The sequence below is a fragment of the Vicia villosa genome, unplaced genomic scaffold, assembly GCF_029867415.1.
Source record: "Vicia villosa cultivar HV-30 ecotype Madison, WI unplaced genomic scaffold, Vvil1.0 ctg.000428F_1_1, whole genome shotgun sequence".
In the NCBI taxonomy this organism is placed as follows: domain Eukaryota; kingdom Viridiplantae; phylum Streptophyta; class Magnoliopsida; order Fabales; family Fabaceae; genus Vicia; species Vicia villosa.
This window is the reverse complement of record NW_026705204.1, coordinates 783,148-799,648: the sequence shown is the minus strand read 5'-3', so window position 1 is coordinate 799,648 and position 16,501 is coordinate 783,148.

The following is a 16,501-nucleotide window of genomic DNA, read 5'->3' as shown; positions in this document are numbered from 1 at the left end:
TGTGACACACTTTGAAGGAGATACTCCATTTGTTGGAATAGGATCTCGTTTTGAGCATGAATTGCAGCATTTATATTTGGGTCAAACATTCCGACAAACAAACATATAAAAACACTAGCACACAACTGAAATAACAAGATAAAAAAAATAATAAGAAAAAAATCAAAATTAAAAAACTATTGCAATAACAAAATCTAAAATAAAGTAACTAACTAAAAATCTAAAATAAAGGCACTAAACTAAAAAAATCTAAAATAGAGTAACTAACAAAAAAATCTAAAATAAAGGAACTAAATTAAAAATCTAAAAATAAGTAACTAAACAAAAAATCTAAAAATAAGTAAATAACTAAAAATAATATAACTAAAAATAAGGAAATAACTTAAAAAAAAAAAAACTATTGCAATGCGTGCAATATTGACACCAATCCCCGGCAACGGCGCCAATTTGTTGAAAGTATTTGTGGGTAAATATTTTCGATAATATATCGTATCCACAGGGATTGGTTAATATCACTGCCGTTCTATAGTTAATTATTTTGAGTTAGAAAAAGTAATTGAATTTATTTTATGATTATGATACTATCAAGTTTAAACAATAATTTAAATGCAAATGATGAACGTTTGTTAACGATTAAGGAGATATATTGAGCTTTAGGGTTCATCAATTTATTCCTATACAACTTATCAATTAATTCACAATTGAACAATCATTTGAATTACTATCTTCACTTATCCTCAAATATGATTCCATGTCTGCAAATCAAATTAGATAAACTTTTACCGGTATGAGATTCGATCTCTCCAAATATCAATATCGATAATAGTAATAAGGAACGATAATTATGAAAACTCAATCACAATTCCATCTCTGCAAATTGAGATTGAATCAATATAGTAACCTAGGGCAAAAGTTAAAATCCTTTCTTTCGATCAAAGATTCAACAATGGTGTAAAGTAAAAACAAGGTTTCTTATTGATAATAAATTCAAACAATTGTTCATAGGAAATAATTAATGGCATTGCATATTCATAGGTTAACTACTACCTTAAACTCAACAAGAGGAATTTAGCTCTCCATAGACATGAAGAACACACAAGAATTAATGGAGGGATTCATCTTCATCAATGGAATGTCTTCGATTGGTAAAGAATTGGCCTTCAATTGTTGTTCTTGACTGCAAACTCAGAATGCTCTCCTAATTTCGCTCACAAAAGATCTCCCTTTTCACTTGGAAGCTAGGGCTTCTATTTATAAGTTTTGGGCTTTTAACGCTGAGGCCGCGGCGCGGTAACGGAGGTGCGCGGCGCGATCAGAAACAGAGACTTTGGCGCGGCGCTGGCTAGAACTCCCGCGGCGCGGCTTTGTCAAACTTCATCTTTTTGCTTTGCCTTTGAGACTTCCAGCTTCCTTTCCTCTTCATGTTTTCCTAAAGCTTCAGTTCAGCTCTAAACCTGCATCAATAATACCCACAAGTGATTCGATTTGCTTTACACATGAACTGAACCTTTTCAGTTCAATTCTCACTAAAAACCTATGGATCTATCACAATTTGCATTAGTTTAGAGAAGAAATCACTTATATTAACACATGAATTTACCATTAATTTACTCCTAACAAATCAGGAATCACATCATCTGTCGCTACGGCATTCCTAGCAAGATAATCACTGACAATGGGTCAAATTTGAACAACAAAATGATGAAGGAAATTTGTGAAGAATTCAAGATTGAACATCACAACTCGTCTCCTTATAGACCAAAGCTGAATGGAGCTGTAGAAGCAGCTAACAAAAACATCAAGAAAATCATTCAGAAAATGGTCATCACTTACAAAGATTGGCATGAAATGCTCCTGTTTGCTCTTCATGGTTACCGTACATCTGTACATACTTCGACTGGAGCAACTCCTTTCTCCCTTGTATATGGCATGGAGGCAGTCCTACCCATAGAGGTTGAGATCCCATCAATAAGAGTCTTGATGGAGGCAAAATTAACAGAAGCCGAGTGGTGTCAAAACAGATTCGATGAGTTGAACTTAATCGAAGAAAAGCGTATGACAGCTTTATGCCACAGACAGCTATATCAACAAAGAATAAAGAAAGCTTTCGACAAAAAGGTCCGACCTCGCACAATCAAAGAAGGCGATCTTGTGCTCAAAAAGATTCAATCATTTCTCACAAATTCAAGGGGCAAATGGACTCCCAATTATGACGGCCCATATGTGGTCAAGAGAGCTTTATCGGGAGGAGCCTTAATACTCACGACTATGGATGGAGAAGAATTCACCCGTCCTGTGAACGTCGACGCAGTCAAGAAATACTTCGCCTAAATAATTAAAAGAACAGCTCGCTAAGTTGAAAACTCGCAAAGAGCGACTTAGGCAAAAAAGAGCGTCTCGGTGAATCGAAAACCCGAAAGGGCGATTCAGGCAAAAGTTAGAGACTTAAAAAATATATATAATCAATCCCGGTAGACTTAAAACCCGAAAGGGGTAGTCTACGCAAAAGTTAGGGATATATGGCAAGTAACTGTGTTCAGGAAAAACTTGATCATTCAGAAAATCCATAGCGGAGTATTCATCATCAGTAGGTCATCTTCTACGAAGCACGAATATAGCGCAACTCAGAGTGGAAGGGAAAGATAACGGTCGTCACGTTTCAATGTAGTCCTTTTCCCAAAAATTACCAATTTCCAACTTTGTAAATACTCCATGGGATCAAGCCTTCGGCTGATTACCATTCCATAAATAACAATTCGAGCCTTGTGCCTCTTTCTTTGCAATCGAGTCTTATTCAGTTTCTTAAAATGCATTTTTTTTAGATCTGATAGTCATTTTCTTTAAACAAATGTTTTCAAAATAAAATGAATTTACTTGCAAAATAAAGGTGAAATTTCTTTCTAAGGTTTACAAACAATAGGAAGAACGCCCATAGTTGCTCCAAGAACGGTCGAGACTCCGGGAATGAATTTCCCCATGAGGTCGCTTTGCAAACATCTCCCGATGACGGATATTCACTTCAAATTATTTCACGTCACTCAGTGGACAACCGGCAACCAGGTATCCCCAACGGAGTGCAAACTACACTTTTCAAGAAGAAGACATCTTCTGATCAACAAAAACTAAAGTCAAATCACAGGATTTCACATCCGCGACAATTTTATTCACATTCACTTTACATTTTATAATCATCATAACATTCATACATGCTTCACGCATCATATCATATGACTGCATAGTCAGCATTGTCTAGTTAAAGCTTTGATCCTATTATTGCCCGAGTCACTTGGACCTCAATTCAAGTTTCCCCGGCAAGTCGACAAAGAGAATTTTTCTCCATAAAGAGAGTTCATACACCAGGATTTCCCCAAGAGGTTAACAAATGGTAGTCTTCCTCAGGAAGATAGTTTATTTACTTTTGGAAATCCCCAGCAAGTCAGCAAATGGTGATCTCCTTTAAAGAGATAGTTTGTTCAGTTTCGTTGTTACTCCCTTTGCGAGGTCGATAGATAGCTTTCTTCCTCAAAAGGATAGTTTGTTCATTTTCGGGATCCCCCAGCTAAGATCCTCCAAAGCAGATCGACAAATGGTAATTCTCTTCAAGGAGATAGTTTGTCCACTTTTGGATTTCCCCATGGAGTCGGCAAATGGTAGTCTTCTTCGAGAAGATAGTTTGTTTCGCTTAAGGAATCCCCGAAGAGTCGACAAATGGCAGTCTTCCTCCAGAAGATAGTTTGTACACCTCCAAGAACTCCCCAGTGAAGTCAATGAATGGCGGCCTTCTTCAGGAAGATAGTTCGAACTCCTCAGCAAAGTTGGCAAATGGTAGTCCTTCTTCAGAAAGATGGTTTGTCTATTGTTTAAACCCCGAAGAGTCGACGAATGGTAGTTTCTTTTCAAGAAACAGTTTGTCCACTTCCATGGTGTTCATCCCCACCAGAGTTGACAAATGGCAGTTTTCCTCCTAGAAAACAGTTTATCAACTCCCCAGCGTAAGTCTATGAATGGTAGTTTTCTTCCCGAAGACAGTTCATCCACTTTCAAACAAAGTCATTAGCTCCTCAAAATGACGCATGATCATATGGTATTCCTTCGAAGACGTCGGATTGAAGGAAAGTATGATGAAGTTTCTTATTTACCGTCAAATGGTATCTCTCCAACAAATACTGGTGAGAAGTTTGATGAGGAAATAAACTCTTAGAGATTTTCTCTTTATCTGAGATATCGTCCAAAATCATGACGCATGATCATATGGTATTCCTTCAAAGACGTCAAGTGGAAGGAAAGTATGATGAAGTTTCTTATTAACCGTCAAATGGTATCTCTCCAACAAATACTGGTGAGAAGTTTGATGAGGAAACAAACTCTTGGAGATTTTCTCTTTATCTGAGATATCGTCCAAAATCATGACGCATGATCATATGGTATTCCTTCGAAGACGTCAAGTTGAAGGAAAGTATGATGAAGTTTCTTATTAACCGTCAAATGTTATCTCTCCAACGAAGACTGGTGAGAAGTTTGATGAGGAAACAAACTCTTGGAGATTTTCTCTTTATCTGAGATGTCGTCTAAAATTGTAACCAAGACCAGTTTCGAGATTTAGACATCCGAAACGAGAGGAGGTTATCACAACTGAGACCAGTTTCGAGATTTAGACATCCGAAACAGGGGGAGGTTGTTTACCTTTTTCTAAGTATTAACACTTAGTTAAAGAAGATGGATCGCGCATTCTACATTGTCGTCCATTCACCAGAATCCGCATAACGCATTTCTACAGGAGTTGTCTCCCTATCCCCCGCCGAGTGTGACAACGGGATCAAGTAATGAACGAACATTTCATTATCACTGCAACATCTCAGGAACGCCCAAAATTCGGGCATTCTTTGGTATTTAAGTCTCTTTCACTCAAAAGAGATCGAGATGTCAATCATTTAAGAGATATGAGCTTTAAAAGTTATAGGTCATAAACACTTAAAAAATTTCTAAGTGTTTTTTAACCTAGTTTTCTTCAAACTTTAGGCCCATTTTACACAATTTTCCCAAATGATTTTGAAGAAACTCCAAACTAATGAATTTAAGTACATGTTAAGGACTTTCCAAATTATGCTCAACCTTCTCCAAATTCATTTTGAGCTAAGAGTTATGCTTGTGCAAAGTTGGGCTCATGAAGAGAAATTATAGGCCATGTACAATTTTGGAACTTTGCAAATTTGTGCAAATACCTCTATCAATTGATGTTACACGATCCATAACACATTATTAGAGATGCCATGCATCCATTTTCATCATTGCATAAGGATTGAAGAGTATTCCCAAAAACAAAGGCATGTGATTATGTAATGATTACATTTGGGAATTTATGGCAAAAGAGTGAATCACCAAAGGAATCTTCTCCCAACCAATTGGAGCATATTTCTCTAACAAAATTGTCCCCTAAGATCAAGCAAAACCGAGGGCTAGGGGAGTGGTATCAAAAATCCATCATTGCATCTTGGAGATTCCTTGAATTTCTTCATGGCCAAGAAACCAAAACTACTTCACTGAGCAAGCTCACTCTCCCAAACTACTCTGCATCATTTGCCTATAAATAGAAGTGGATACCTCAGTAATAGACACACCAAAGCAACATCAAATTCTTTCTTTCTCATTCTCTCCCTCATGCTTATGGTTTTCAAAAGTTCTTTGGCAAGAAGAATCAAATTCTTCAAACCAGAGCTTTTCTTTTGAAAGTAAGCCTTCTAACATCTCAAGGAGGTTCATTAGAAGTGATCCAAGTACCTGGAAAACTTCTGTAAGTGAAATAACACCATCTTCACTTTCATTTTGGAGCCTGATTAGTTGGAGGTCTGTAGAACATTTCAGAAAGTGTCAAACAAGTCTAAGCATTCAGACACATTCCTTAGGGTGTAATGTAGCTATCCAGATGGTCGCAGCTCATCTGTAAGTGCAGAATCACTGACCTCCATGTCCACTTGAAGCTCAAGTAGAAGGACTCGAGCAGAGCATTTCAGAAGCTTTCAAAGTAATTCAAGTGCCCAGATAGCATCAACAAGGTCCCAGGAAGCTTTTGCAATCATTCATTCATAGCCAGAAGCTCTCCACCATCACCATGACCTTCAGTTTCAGAGGTAAGTTTTTGAACTTCACCTCTTTAATTCATGTACTTTTTGTGTTAAAACTCAATACCATTTCATTCAGCATCATCTGAGGATTAAAAACCCTCTATCATCATCCATTTATCCTTCAGCATAGTCATTTAATTTCATTTTCAAATTTTAGGGTTCTTCACGTATTTTAGATAATTCAGTAGCTATAGCCAATTATAATTTATGATAGTTATATATTTGAAATCGTGAGAGAAATTAGAGCAAGTTTGATGTTTACATCATCTGATTTGGTTGAGAAACGAGTAAGTTGGAATTTCAAATTCATGGAAGCTTGAGGTTGAAGACGAAGATGGTGTTTGACGCGCCATTTTCAAACATTCATGGATGAGTTTAAAATATATTTATTACAAGGTGTTCATATAACGAATACATCGTTATAGCCCAGTTGGTAAAGAGAGTTTGTGTGTTGCGCGTGCCCAAGATATGGGGTTCGAATCCCCCTCGCCCCAGACCTTTTGATTTTATTTTCTTTTTCTGATCTATACACTTGACAACATATGTATTGCAATGGAGTCACCTCTATGACACCAAGCGCGCGTTGGCTGATTGGTGTGTGTTTTGAGTGCTGGCTTCAAAGGGCGTGGGTTCAAACCATGGTGAGGCCAAAACATTATTTTTACTACTTTTCTTCTTCATATTTTTTACAACTTCACACAATTAATTAACCAATCAAATTAAGTAATTTCTTCTTGATTTTTCACACACTTGTCATTAAACATATCTATTTTATGAATAATATAAAAAATCACAAAAATATTAATTATTTGATACATTTTTTTTGGTTTAAAAAACATATTTTTAAGTATTTTAAAAATACTTTAAATATAGTTTTCACTTGATTTTCATAACTTAATCACTTTGTAAATATTTTGTGATAAAACCCTAAACATTTAGGTCTTAATTAGGTATAGACTTTGTCTTTAACCTGATTAAGTTGACTTTTTGTCAATTTTCAAAACTGTTTTCAAACTTCGATCAAGCAGACGACTAAGGTTTTCATTCAACAAAACCTTACATCCAGCAAAATCTCTTCAACTGTTTTTCATAAACAGTAAATCATTTTCAATGGGCCTCTAATAGAGTGTAAGACCCAACACCTTTTCTTTTCATAGTTTGTTTTCAAAACTGTATTTCTTTACAAAATCTCCTCTTTTGTTTTCAAAACTTTCTTCTGGTATTTGAAGGGCATTATTCCCGGTGAAACTCATCAGATACCTATGTGACCTAGTGTCCATCTTCACTTCTTCTGTTTTCAAAACAAAAACAATAAACTGTTTACAATAAACATTCAATTGTTGCCAATAAAAAACCAAGTTACTGGTAAAGCTTTGTACATACATCTCCAAAGGCCTCATTTTCATCCAGGTTAGGCTTTATAGCTTTCAATTTACAAGCTTTCATTTTAATTACTGTCAAATATAAACTGTATATATATATATATATATATATATATATTGTTTAGAACTCCGTCTGAGTACAACCTTAGGACAAATAAACTATATATATATATATATATATATATATATATATATATATATATATATATATATATATATATATATATATATATATATATATATATTATAGGACTATGGCCTAGGATTGAGAATATCTTCCCGGGGAAGGCTCTATCCTAATTAGAGATCTTTTAGTTCAAACCTCAAGATGAATTATTCCCGGTGAAACATCTTGAAAAAAGCCTTAGAACAAAAATAGGGCACATCCACCCAAGAGGAATTATTCCCGGTGAAACCTCTTACCCATTTGCTTAGAGCCAAATTAAGTTCAAAACCACATAGCTTTCTCTTGTGCTATAACAAGGACCCTCGATGACCCTCGATTAGCCTCCTCTTGGGCTTACAATATAAGGACCCACAGGCTTCTTAAAAGCATATTCCCAACTTTCTCTTGAGCTTGTATACAAGGACCCATCAGGTTTCTTATAAACATAGGAATAGGTCTTTAGTTACCTTTTAGCCTACCCTGGTAAGATTCTCCTATTCTTCAAACCAGATTTTAAACAAGCTAAGAATGTCTCAATCTCAGTATTAAGTTCACTTTTTGGAATGAGAGACATGGACAGTCTCTATCACCTTTATCTTCAATCTCCAATAATTTTCCTCCTTAGCAGAGTCTAGGTTCCACATCTGTCTATTTCCAGTCAGAGTCAGCCTTAATCTTGGGCTTTAAACAAGAAGTCTAAAATACTTAATCCAAATCCCCTGGAAAGGGTTAGCTTCCAATCACTCCTTTAAATCCAAAACCCCTGGAAAGGGTCAGCCTCCAAAAACATCTCCTTAAAAATCCAAATTCCCTGGAAAGGGTTAGCTTCCCAAAATCACTTTTCAAACCTTCAAAACTCCTCAATAGAGTCTAGGTCAATCATTCAAACAAATTCCCCAGTAGAGTCAATCTTCAAACCTGGGTCTTTCATTCATCAATCCCTGCTTAACAAAAGCATAATCCCCAGAATGGTCAACCTTTAGTCTCTAAAACAATAGAGTAATCCTCAACAGAGTAGTCCCCTCTTAGTCAAAAGATCCCACACTGGTAGATCTTTCCCCATTTTAAGATTCAGCCACAACCTTGGGCTTTGTACAAGGCAGATATTCCCTTTAGAGTCAAAAACCCTACTCATAGGTATTCCCCTATTCAGAGTTAGCCACAACCTTAGGCTTTGTACAAGGCAGATAATAGAGTCTCCACAGTGAGTCCTTCCCCATTAAACAGCCGCAACCTTGGGCTTTGTACAAGGCAGATAAGTAATCATTTCCATGTGTCAAAGATTCCTAACCTTCAGGATCTTTTCCCTAGAGAGTCAGCCACAACCTTGGGCTTTGTACAAGGCACAAAATATAGTCATCCATACTCAGTTTCCTCAACAGTCAGCCACAACCTTGGGCTTCACGCAAGGCACAAAATAGAGTCTCCCTAGGTAGAGTCAGCCACAATTCTGGGCTTTGTACAGAACATAAAAATAAATGTTTCAATCAAAAACAAAATAAACACTCTCCAGCTAGAGTCATCCTCAATTCAGGGTTTTGTACAGAACACAAATTTCCTCAGTTAAAAATCAAATTCCTAGTGGAGTCATCTCTCCGAGTCAATAAAAACCCTTTAAAAAGCCTCAAGCTTGGGCCTCATACAAGCCAGCTAAAATCAAATCTTTCATACAGTAGATAGACATAGCTTATCTCTATAGAGAGATATTTCTCCTATCTCACCACATTCAAACAAACAAGCAACCATTTACATTTTAATTTTAAACATTCTTCCATTTAGGATTTTGAAAGACATGTTCTGGCACGTATTCCCAGGCTTGTGTAACTTTCCCTAATTTGGTGAAGAATCTTTCTTTCATTTAAGTGACATTTGACTGGTATACTTGTACATCCAAGTAAGGTCCCTCTCTTAATGAAATGAGTTCAGCTTTTCTGTCACTTTAAATGTTTGTGGTGGAATAGTAGAAATACCTCTCTATAAAGATGACTTCATGTCTCTTTCCCGTAAACAGAGATTTAATTCAAGCTTCAACCTTGAACTTCAAGCAAGGCATCAAAAACAATTAATTTCCCTAATTAGTTCCCCGAACTACAAAAAGCTCTGACTTCCATTAGGGATATGTAGGCATGAGATTCACAAGGAATCTCAGCGAGCTAATCAAAAACCAAAAATAGTTTGTTTGTCTATCTTCCTTTCAATTCAATTCAATTCTTTCTCCTAACACAAAGTTAAAACTTTCCCAATCAAGCAACAAACACAAACACATAGACACAGAGAAGGTTCCCGTAGAGTACTACGGATATGTAGGGTGCTTAAAACCTTCCCTATGTATAACCGACCTCCCGGACTCCAGAATTTATAGTCTAGGTGAATCCCCACATTTAGAACACTCCTAGGGTTTATTTGAGATCTTTTTCCCCTTCCTCTTCGTAGTATAATTAAAAAGTTTGTGTGCAATTGTAGGAAGAACTGAAATAAAATTCACCCCACAAGGGCGCTTCTCTCCTTCCAAATTTCGCGTGAAGGGTTTAGCGTACCGTCCTCCCAAGTGAAACGGGGAGGTAAAAAAAACGAAACCACAACATGCATGTGGTACCATTAGGGCTTCAGCCCCATTGCTAAATTTCCAATTAATAGAGGCACTAACAAGGCATAAGCCTTCATCTCAGTTTTCCAATCCAGGTCGTCGCAAAATATGCAAATGTATTTGACTCAATAAATGCGGCATCACATACTCAATAACAACAAATATCATCGCAAGGCATACGCTTATATCACTGTTATTACCAATAAATAGAGGTAAATCATCATCACAAAACTTCCCTGCAACTTTGCATTATCAACAAAATATAGTAGCATCACAACACAATAATCAACAACAATCATACCACAACTCAACAACAAATCAACGATACCTGCAACTTTCCAATTTACCAAACATCATTATAACAACAATTCAACATTACCTATAATGTCACAATTTATAGACATAGATACCATGAAAACTTATATGTGTACTAACACTGTCCTCGACAAGGTCCTACTAATACTACTTGTATTTCACTACCAATAAGTTCCACTTCTTTCTATTATACACTACTAATATTTCAACAAACACCACCAACTGTTACCATTTATTACTAGCTATATAGTTTAATTATACTAACTCTGTTATTGCCAGGCTAACCACCTCTGTTATAAACCAATTTTGTAACTTATTCATCTAGCTTTGTTACAATTCTGTTATAGTATCTCTGCTATTTCAACAGATACTACTTCATAATTATTATGTCCTCTGCTACTTGTTAACTCTGCTATTATAAACAAATATTAACTCGGTAAGTATTACCAACACCGCTAGTTTAATACTAACTTTGTTACTAATATATTCCTATTACCAATAGTATTCACTTATATCCTCCCTGCTATTTATACTACTCTCCTACTTAATATCCAGTCTGTTACAAACTACTTATATTATTCATATAACTATGATTATTAACTTAATACCAACTCTATTATCAACATATATATATATATATATATATATATATATATATATTACTACCTCTGTAAGTATTGCTACCAAGTAGTTTATTATTACTCTGCTATTTATTTACTCACACTTATTCCTGTCATACGTTATTCAACTACCAACTATGTTATTTCCTTAATTTTATTATGTTGCAATAGTTCCCATTAGTAAGCCTATGATCAATTACCTAATGGAAGAAAACTACAGTATGATGGCAAGTGGCACGCACAAAGAATCGTTCCTCTCAGCACAAAGGGTTGTGCCCCTCAGCACAGGAACTAATGTGTCGTTCGACACCTTATTAACAGTGCCCCTCGACACACTTCTTCTCTGTGTGCCCCTCGGCACAAATCTACATGCCTGTTGGCACAATGGTGGTATTTCTCAAACCCAAGACTCAATTGATTATCAGCGAGATCCCAACACAATTATTAGTACCAATCATATCGATACATAGGCCACTTAGAAGCAGAGACATATGATTATTCACAACACGGAAGCAACATGAATATTGGCATCCATCATACCGATTCAGCAATTTTACAGATAATTATAACAGATAATTTCATCAATTATAATAACTCATTAACAAATCAATTCACAGTTTCAACAAAATAAAACAACAATTCATACAAACACGACATGATAACAGGCAAAACATAAATTCTACACAACCCAATTCCCTACATAATATCCATCATATACCCTGCTACAGAGTCAGAACCCCACCCCTATCTTGGATTGGAGACCGCTCTATTCTGCCGATTGAACCTAGCTTTTGCCCTAGAATAAAAAAGTGAAAAATTTTCCCAAATATGCAGATACAATGCAATGATGATATCTCACAAGTTAGACTTTATTTTGAAGATCCCAACAGTCAAAAGTTAGATATAGGTGTTGCGAACCTACCCTCAAAATTTGAGCATGATCTAATGGTTAACAAATCGGGTATCGTCGATTTAGTGAGACTGCTGCAAGAAAAATGGGAATGAGTTTCTCCCCTCTTTTCTCTCTTCTCTTTGACTTCCCATGACCAATTCCACAAGACTTTTCCCTTCTAATGAACCTAATCCTTATATAACTAACTTAACCTAATTTCATTAAACCTATTGGGCCTAACATTCACACCCCCACTTATACTATACACAATCATAGAATCAAGCCCAACAAAATCTTATATTATTTTAATATATTACTACTACAAATCAACTTAAATAATCAACTCAATAATTCCACTAATTAATCAACTTAGCAACTCATCACAATATTTTACAACTTCAACCATTAATCCAAAAATAATTTAATTAAATTATTGGGCGTTACACCAAGCATCTCTAATTCTCATGGCACTACCATTCCCCCTCTAGTGGTTTGAATCCAAGTTATCCAAAGTAAATGGAAACTTTAATGAGCGATAGAGTTTGTGATGCCGACTTGGAGGTCAACACCCTAATGTAGGAAGCTGGCGACAATAAGAAATCCCAATCTCCAAAGGAGTTCAAGTTCTGTTCCAATAGCTTTGACGAATTGAAGTATCTTTATTACCACCTGAAAGATAACGAGGATGTTGAAAAGGTAAAATCTATATGAGCCCAAAAACTAACACAGAACATTCGGTCTTACCTAATGTGATGTACGGTCATAACCCGAGGTCAGTTTGAAGTTTGGGACACGTACGAGTAGAATGAAATTTGTTTTAACAAGGAAATCAGTCACCAGAAAGGGAACCTGAAGACCCACACTTACAAAGTAGATGAGCTAGAAAAATAATTTTTGGAAGCACAAAAGCAGAAGGAGACCACAAAGACCAACTGTCGGGACCAGGAAATGACCATTGTCAGCTTGATCAAGGATGTGGAATCAACTTGGGAATCCAATGAACGGATGCAGAAATATCTACATGATGCTCAAGTGGATAGCCTTTCAGCGGGTGATGAAGCCTTCGAGAGGGCCAAATCTTAGGCTCTATGCCTTCATCCCAAAATTAACATGTCCAAAATGGACTACTTTAAGACGGTGATAGATGGTCGTCTCGTTGATCTGGAGGAAGAAGATTCTAACTTAAACGCCGAGCTATTCAAGGAAACTATAACCGACAAAGGTACTCCTGAAGCTCTACCAGAGGAGAACAAGGAAGATTGATCCCATGATGTTTTTATGTTTTAATTGTTGGTCATTTATAGGGATGCATTTTTGTAATACTCTAGATAATTTCTTTTTAGTTTGTATGTTATATGGGCCCTACTGAAGCGTTTTTAACTACCTTATTCTGATCTTTAATGCATATTAGTTTTAATCTTAAGACTCGGCTTATTGGTTGCAAATAGAGATGTGGTGCCCCATGTAAATTTTGACTTCCTACAACTTATGCCACATAGGTGAACATAGCTTACTAACTTCCGTTGAGGATTTTAGAATGCCCCAAGGAAACAAGTCAGTCTTCGGCAAGTAAATCACTGTAAGAAACTTAAGGACTCTGGGCTGGATCCCAACCTACTGACGTCATAGGTCTTAATGGGTTCCCGACCTGCTATTGTTAGAGATTTGAACATTTGACATCGTTTATGTTAGCCCATACAGACTTTTAGAGAATAATTTTGTCTTAATATTCATACGTTTAGACATATATATATTGGCAAATTCTTATCCAAATAGGGATGATTCTTCTTTTTAGTTTTACTTTGGTTAAATTTCTAGAGGCGCATTTTCTGGTTTTTAACGTACAGATGCGTCGTGGCACGACTCATAGATGATTCGCCAGAGGTTTCAATTAACTTGGTTTTTCGATTAGGTTAGAGGTTTCACTTAACTTAACCTCCATCATGAAGTAACCACTTTGTTCTAAACTATGTCCCTTCATCTCCTTCATCCAATATAGGAAACTATGCATTATTTTTCATTAGTTGTTTGAAATATTAAGATTTTGAGTTTTAAGTCAGATACATTTTTTCAATTTATGCTCCTGCAATTTTTTTATGTACAACTTGCTTTGTTTTAGATACAATAAGTTAGATTTCAACTGCTTTGCAATTTTCGCCTTTACCTGTTATGCAATCCACTATTAATGTCTTTTGTTCAAACATTGATGATAGGAGTTTCTTTTACATTCTAGCAACTTAGTTTGGACATTAAAGAATTAAAATTAAAATGGCAGCTTTTGACTCAAGAAAAATTCAAAAAAATTAAAATGGTAGCTTTTGACCCAAGAAAAATTCAAAAAAAAAATTAAAATGGTAGCTTTTGACCCAAGAAAAATTCAAAAAAATTAAAATGGTAGCTTTTGACCCAAGAAAAATTAGTATTAAAATTAATTGATTTGCTCTATTTTTAAGAAAAAACCAAAACAAATATTTTTATGATTAATTGTGTCATTTACTCTTGATTTGATTTTCCTTTTTTTTTTCAAACCTAATTCTTAGAGTATAAATAAGAACATAGGAGACCAACTTTGACATTCACGGTATATTCACCACACACTACACGTACATATAACCATTTTTCACACATTTCCACAATCCACAATCTCCAATCTTTTCTCACGTTTTAACTAAGAATTTGCCACTTTTACCCAACAATTTCACTCATTTGTTTTGTACGTGTTTACTAACAATTAACCTATCTTCTCTTACACCACCATCCTCATAAAGACCTCTCTATTTTCTCTCTACACAATTCTCCCAAATCACATACATATTCATCACAATCACATTCATAATTTCTCCAAAATAATTCAAAGCATAACTTGCATGTAGAAGCAAAAATTGTCACACAAAAAAAAAACTGCACACCCCGTAGCACTTTTCACTATAGCTAAAAGAATCTTTCGTACTAACTCTATCACCATCTTCATTGCACAAAATCAAAACCAAACAAACTTCTCACCATAATATTTATAACTGTGAGATTTTGGATCGAACTCTAGTATGGCCGAAGGGTAGCTTCTTGGTTCGACAGGGTTAAGCATGAAGTCGAAGGTTGTTCACATGCTTGTGTCGAAGATGCTAGGGTTGTTAGCATGTTAAATTAGGTTTTAGTGTTTAAACCTTAATTTGTTAAGTTAGCTTGTTTATTAAGTTGGCTTGTGTAATGGGCCTTGTGGAAAAAGCCCATTAGTTAGTATGTTAGGTTTTATTATAAATAGCATACTAGTCTCTCATCATTGCTAAGCTGCAAATCCTAATTTGGGGTGAGAGAGGTTATTTGTTATTCTTGTAAACTTGTAATCTTGTTTTAAGAGAAAGTAAAAGAATAGCAGTTATAACCAATTCTTGTGTTCTTCTTCTGTTCCCTAATTCCCTATTATACTTTGTTATTGGTATCGTTTTTCACAACAAATTGGTGCGGTGAGCGTGGAGAAGATGCCTTCAACAAAGTATGAGATTGAAAAGTTCACCGGAGTGAATGATTTCGGTCTGTGGCGCTTAAAGATGAAAGTCCTACTGGTTCAGCAGGGTTGTTTGGAAGCGTTAAAGGGAGAGGCAGCCATGAATGTAGAATTGACGGCAGCAGAGAAGACGAATATGATCGAGAAAGCACACAGCGCAATTTTGTTGAGCTTTGGTGATAAGGTTCTCCGGCAGGTATCAAAGGAGACGACGGCATCAGGGTTATGGGTGAAACTTGAAAGTTTGTATATGACCAAATCACTGGTAAATCGACTCTACCTGAAGCAAGCTTTGTATTCATTCAAGATGATTGAAGACAAAGTATTGGCTGAGCAGTTGGATATGTTCAACAAGCTGATTCTTGATCTTGAAAATATTGATGTGAAAATCAATGATGAAGATCAAGCGCTGTTACTATTGTGTTCTTTGCCTCGATCACATGCTCACTTCAAAGAAACTCTCTTGTATGGAAGGGAGTCCCTGACGTTTGAAGAAGTTCAATCAGCCTTGTACTCTAAGGACTTGAATGAACGAAAGGAGCATAAACCTTCGACTGTTGGCGAAGGTTTGACCGTTAAAGGAAAACTCTTACGAAAGGATGGTAAGTTCGACAAGAAGAAAGCCAAAAGCCAGTCGAAGTCTTATAGTGGCGAAGCATCTGGCATTCGATGCTACCATTGTAAGAAGGAGGGTCACACAAGAAAGGTGTGCCCTGAACGCCTGAAATATCATGGAGGTAAGGATAATGGCAACGCTGCCATTGTTCAAGATGATTTCGAATCATCTGATGTTCTTGTGGTTTCAAGCAGTGACTCTAAGAAGGAGTGGAATATGGATTCAGGTTGCATTTGGCACATGACTCCAAACAAATACTTGTTCGAGGAATTATGTGATCAAGATGGTGGATCAGT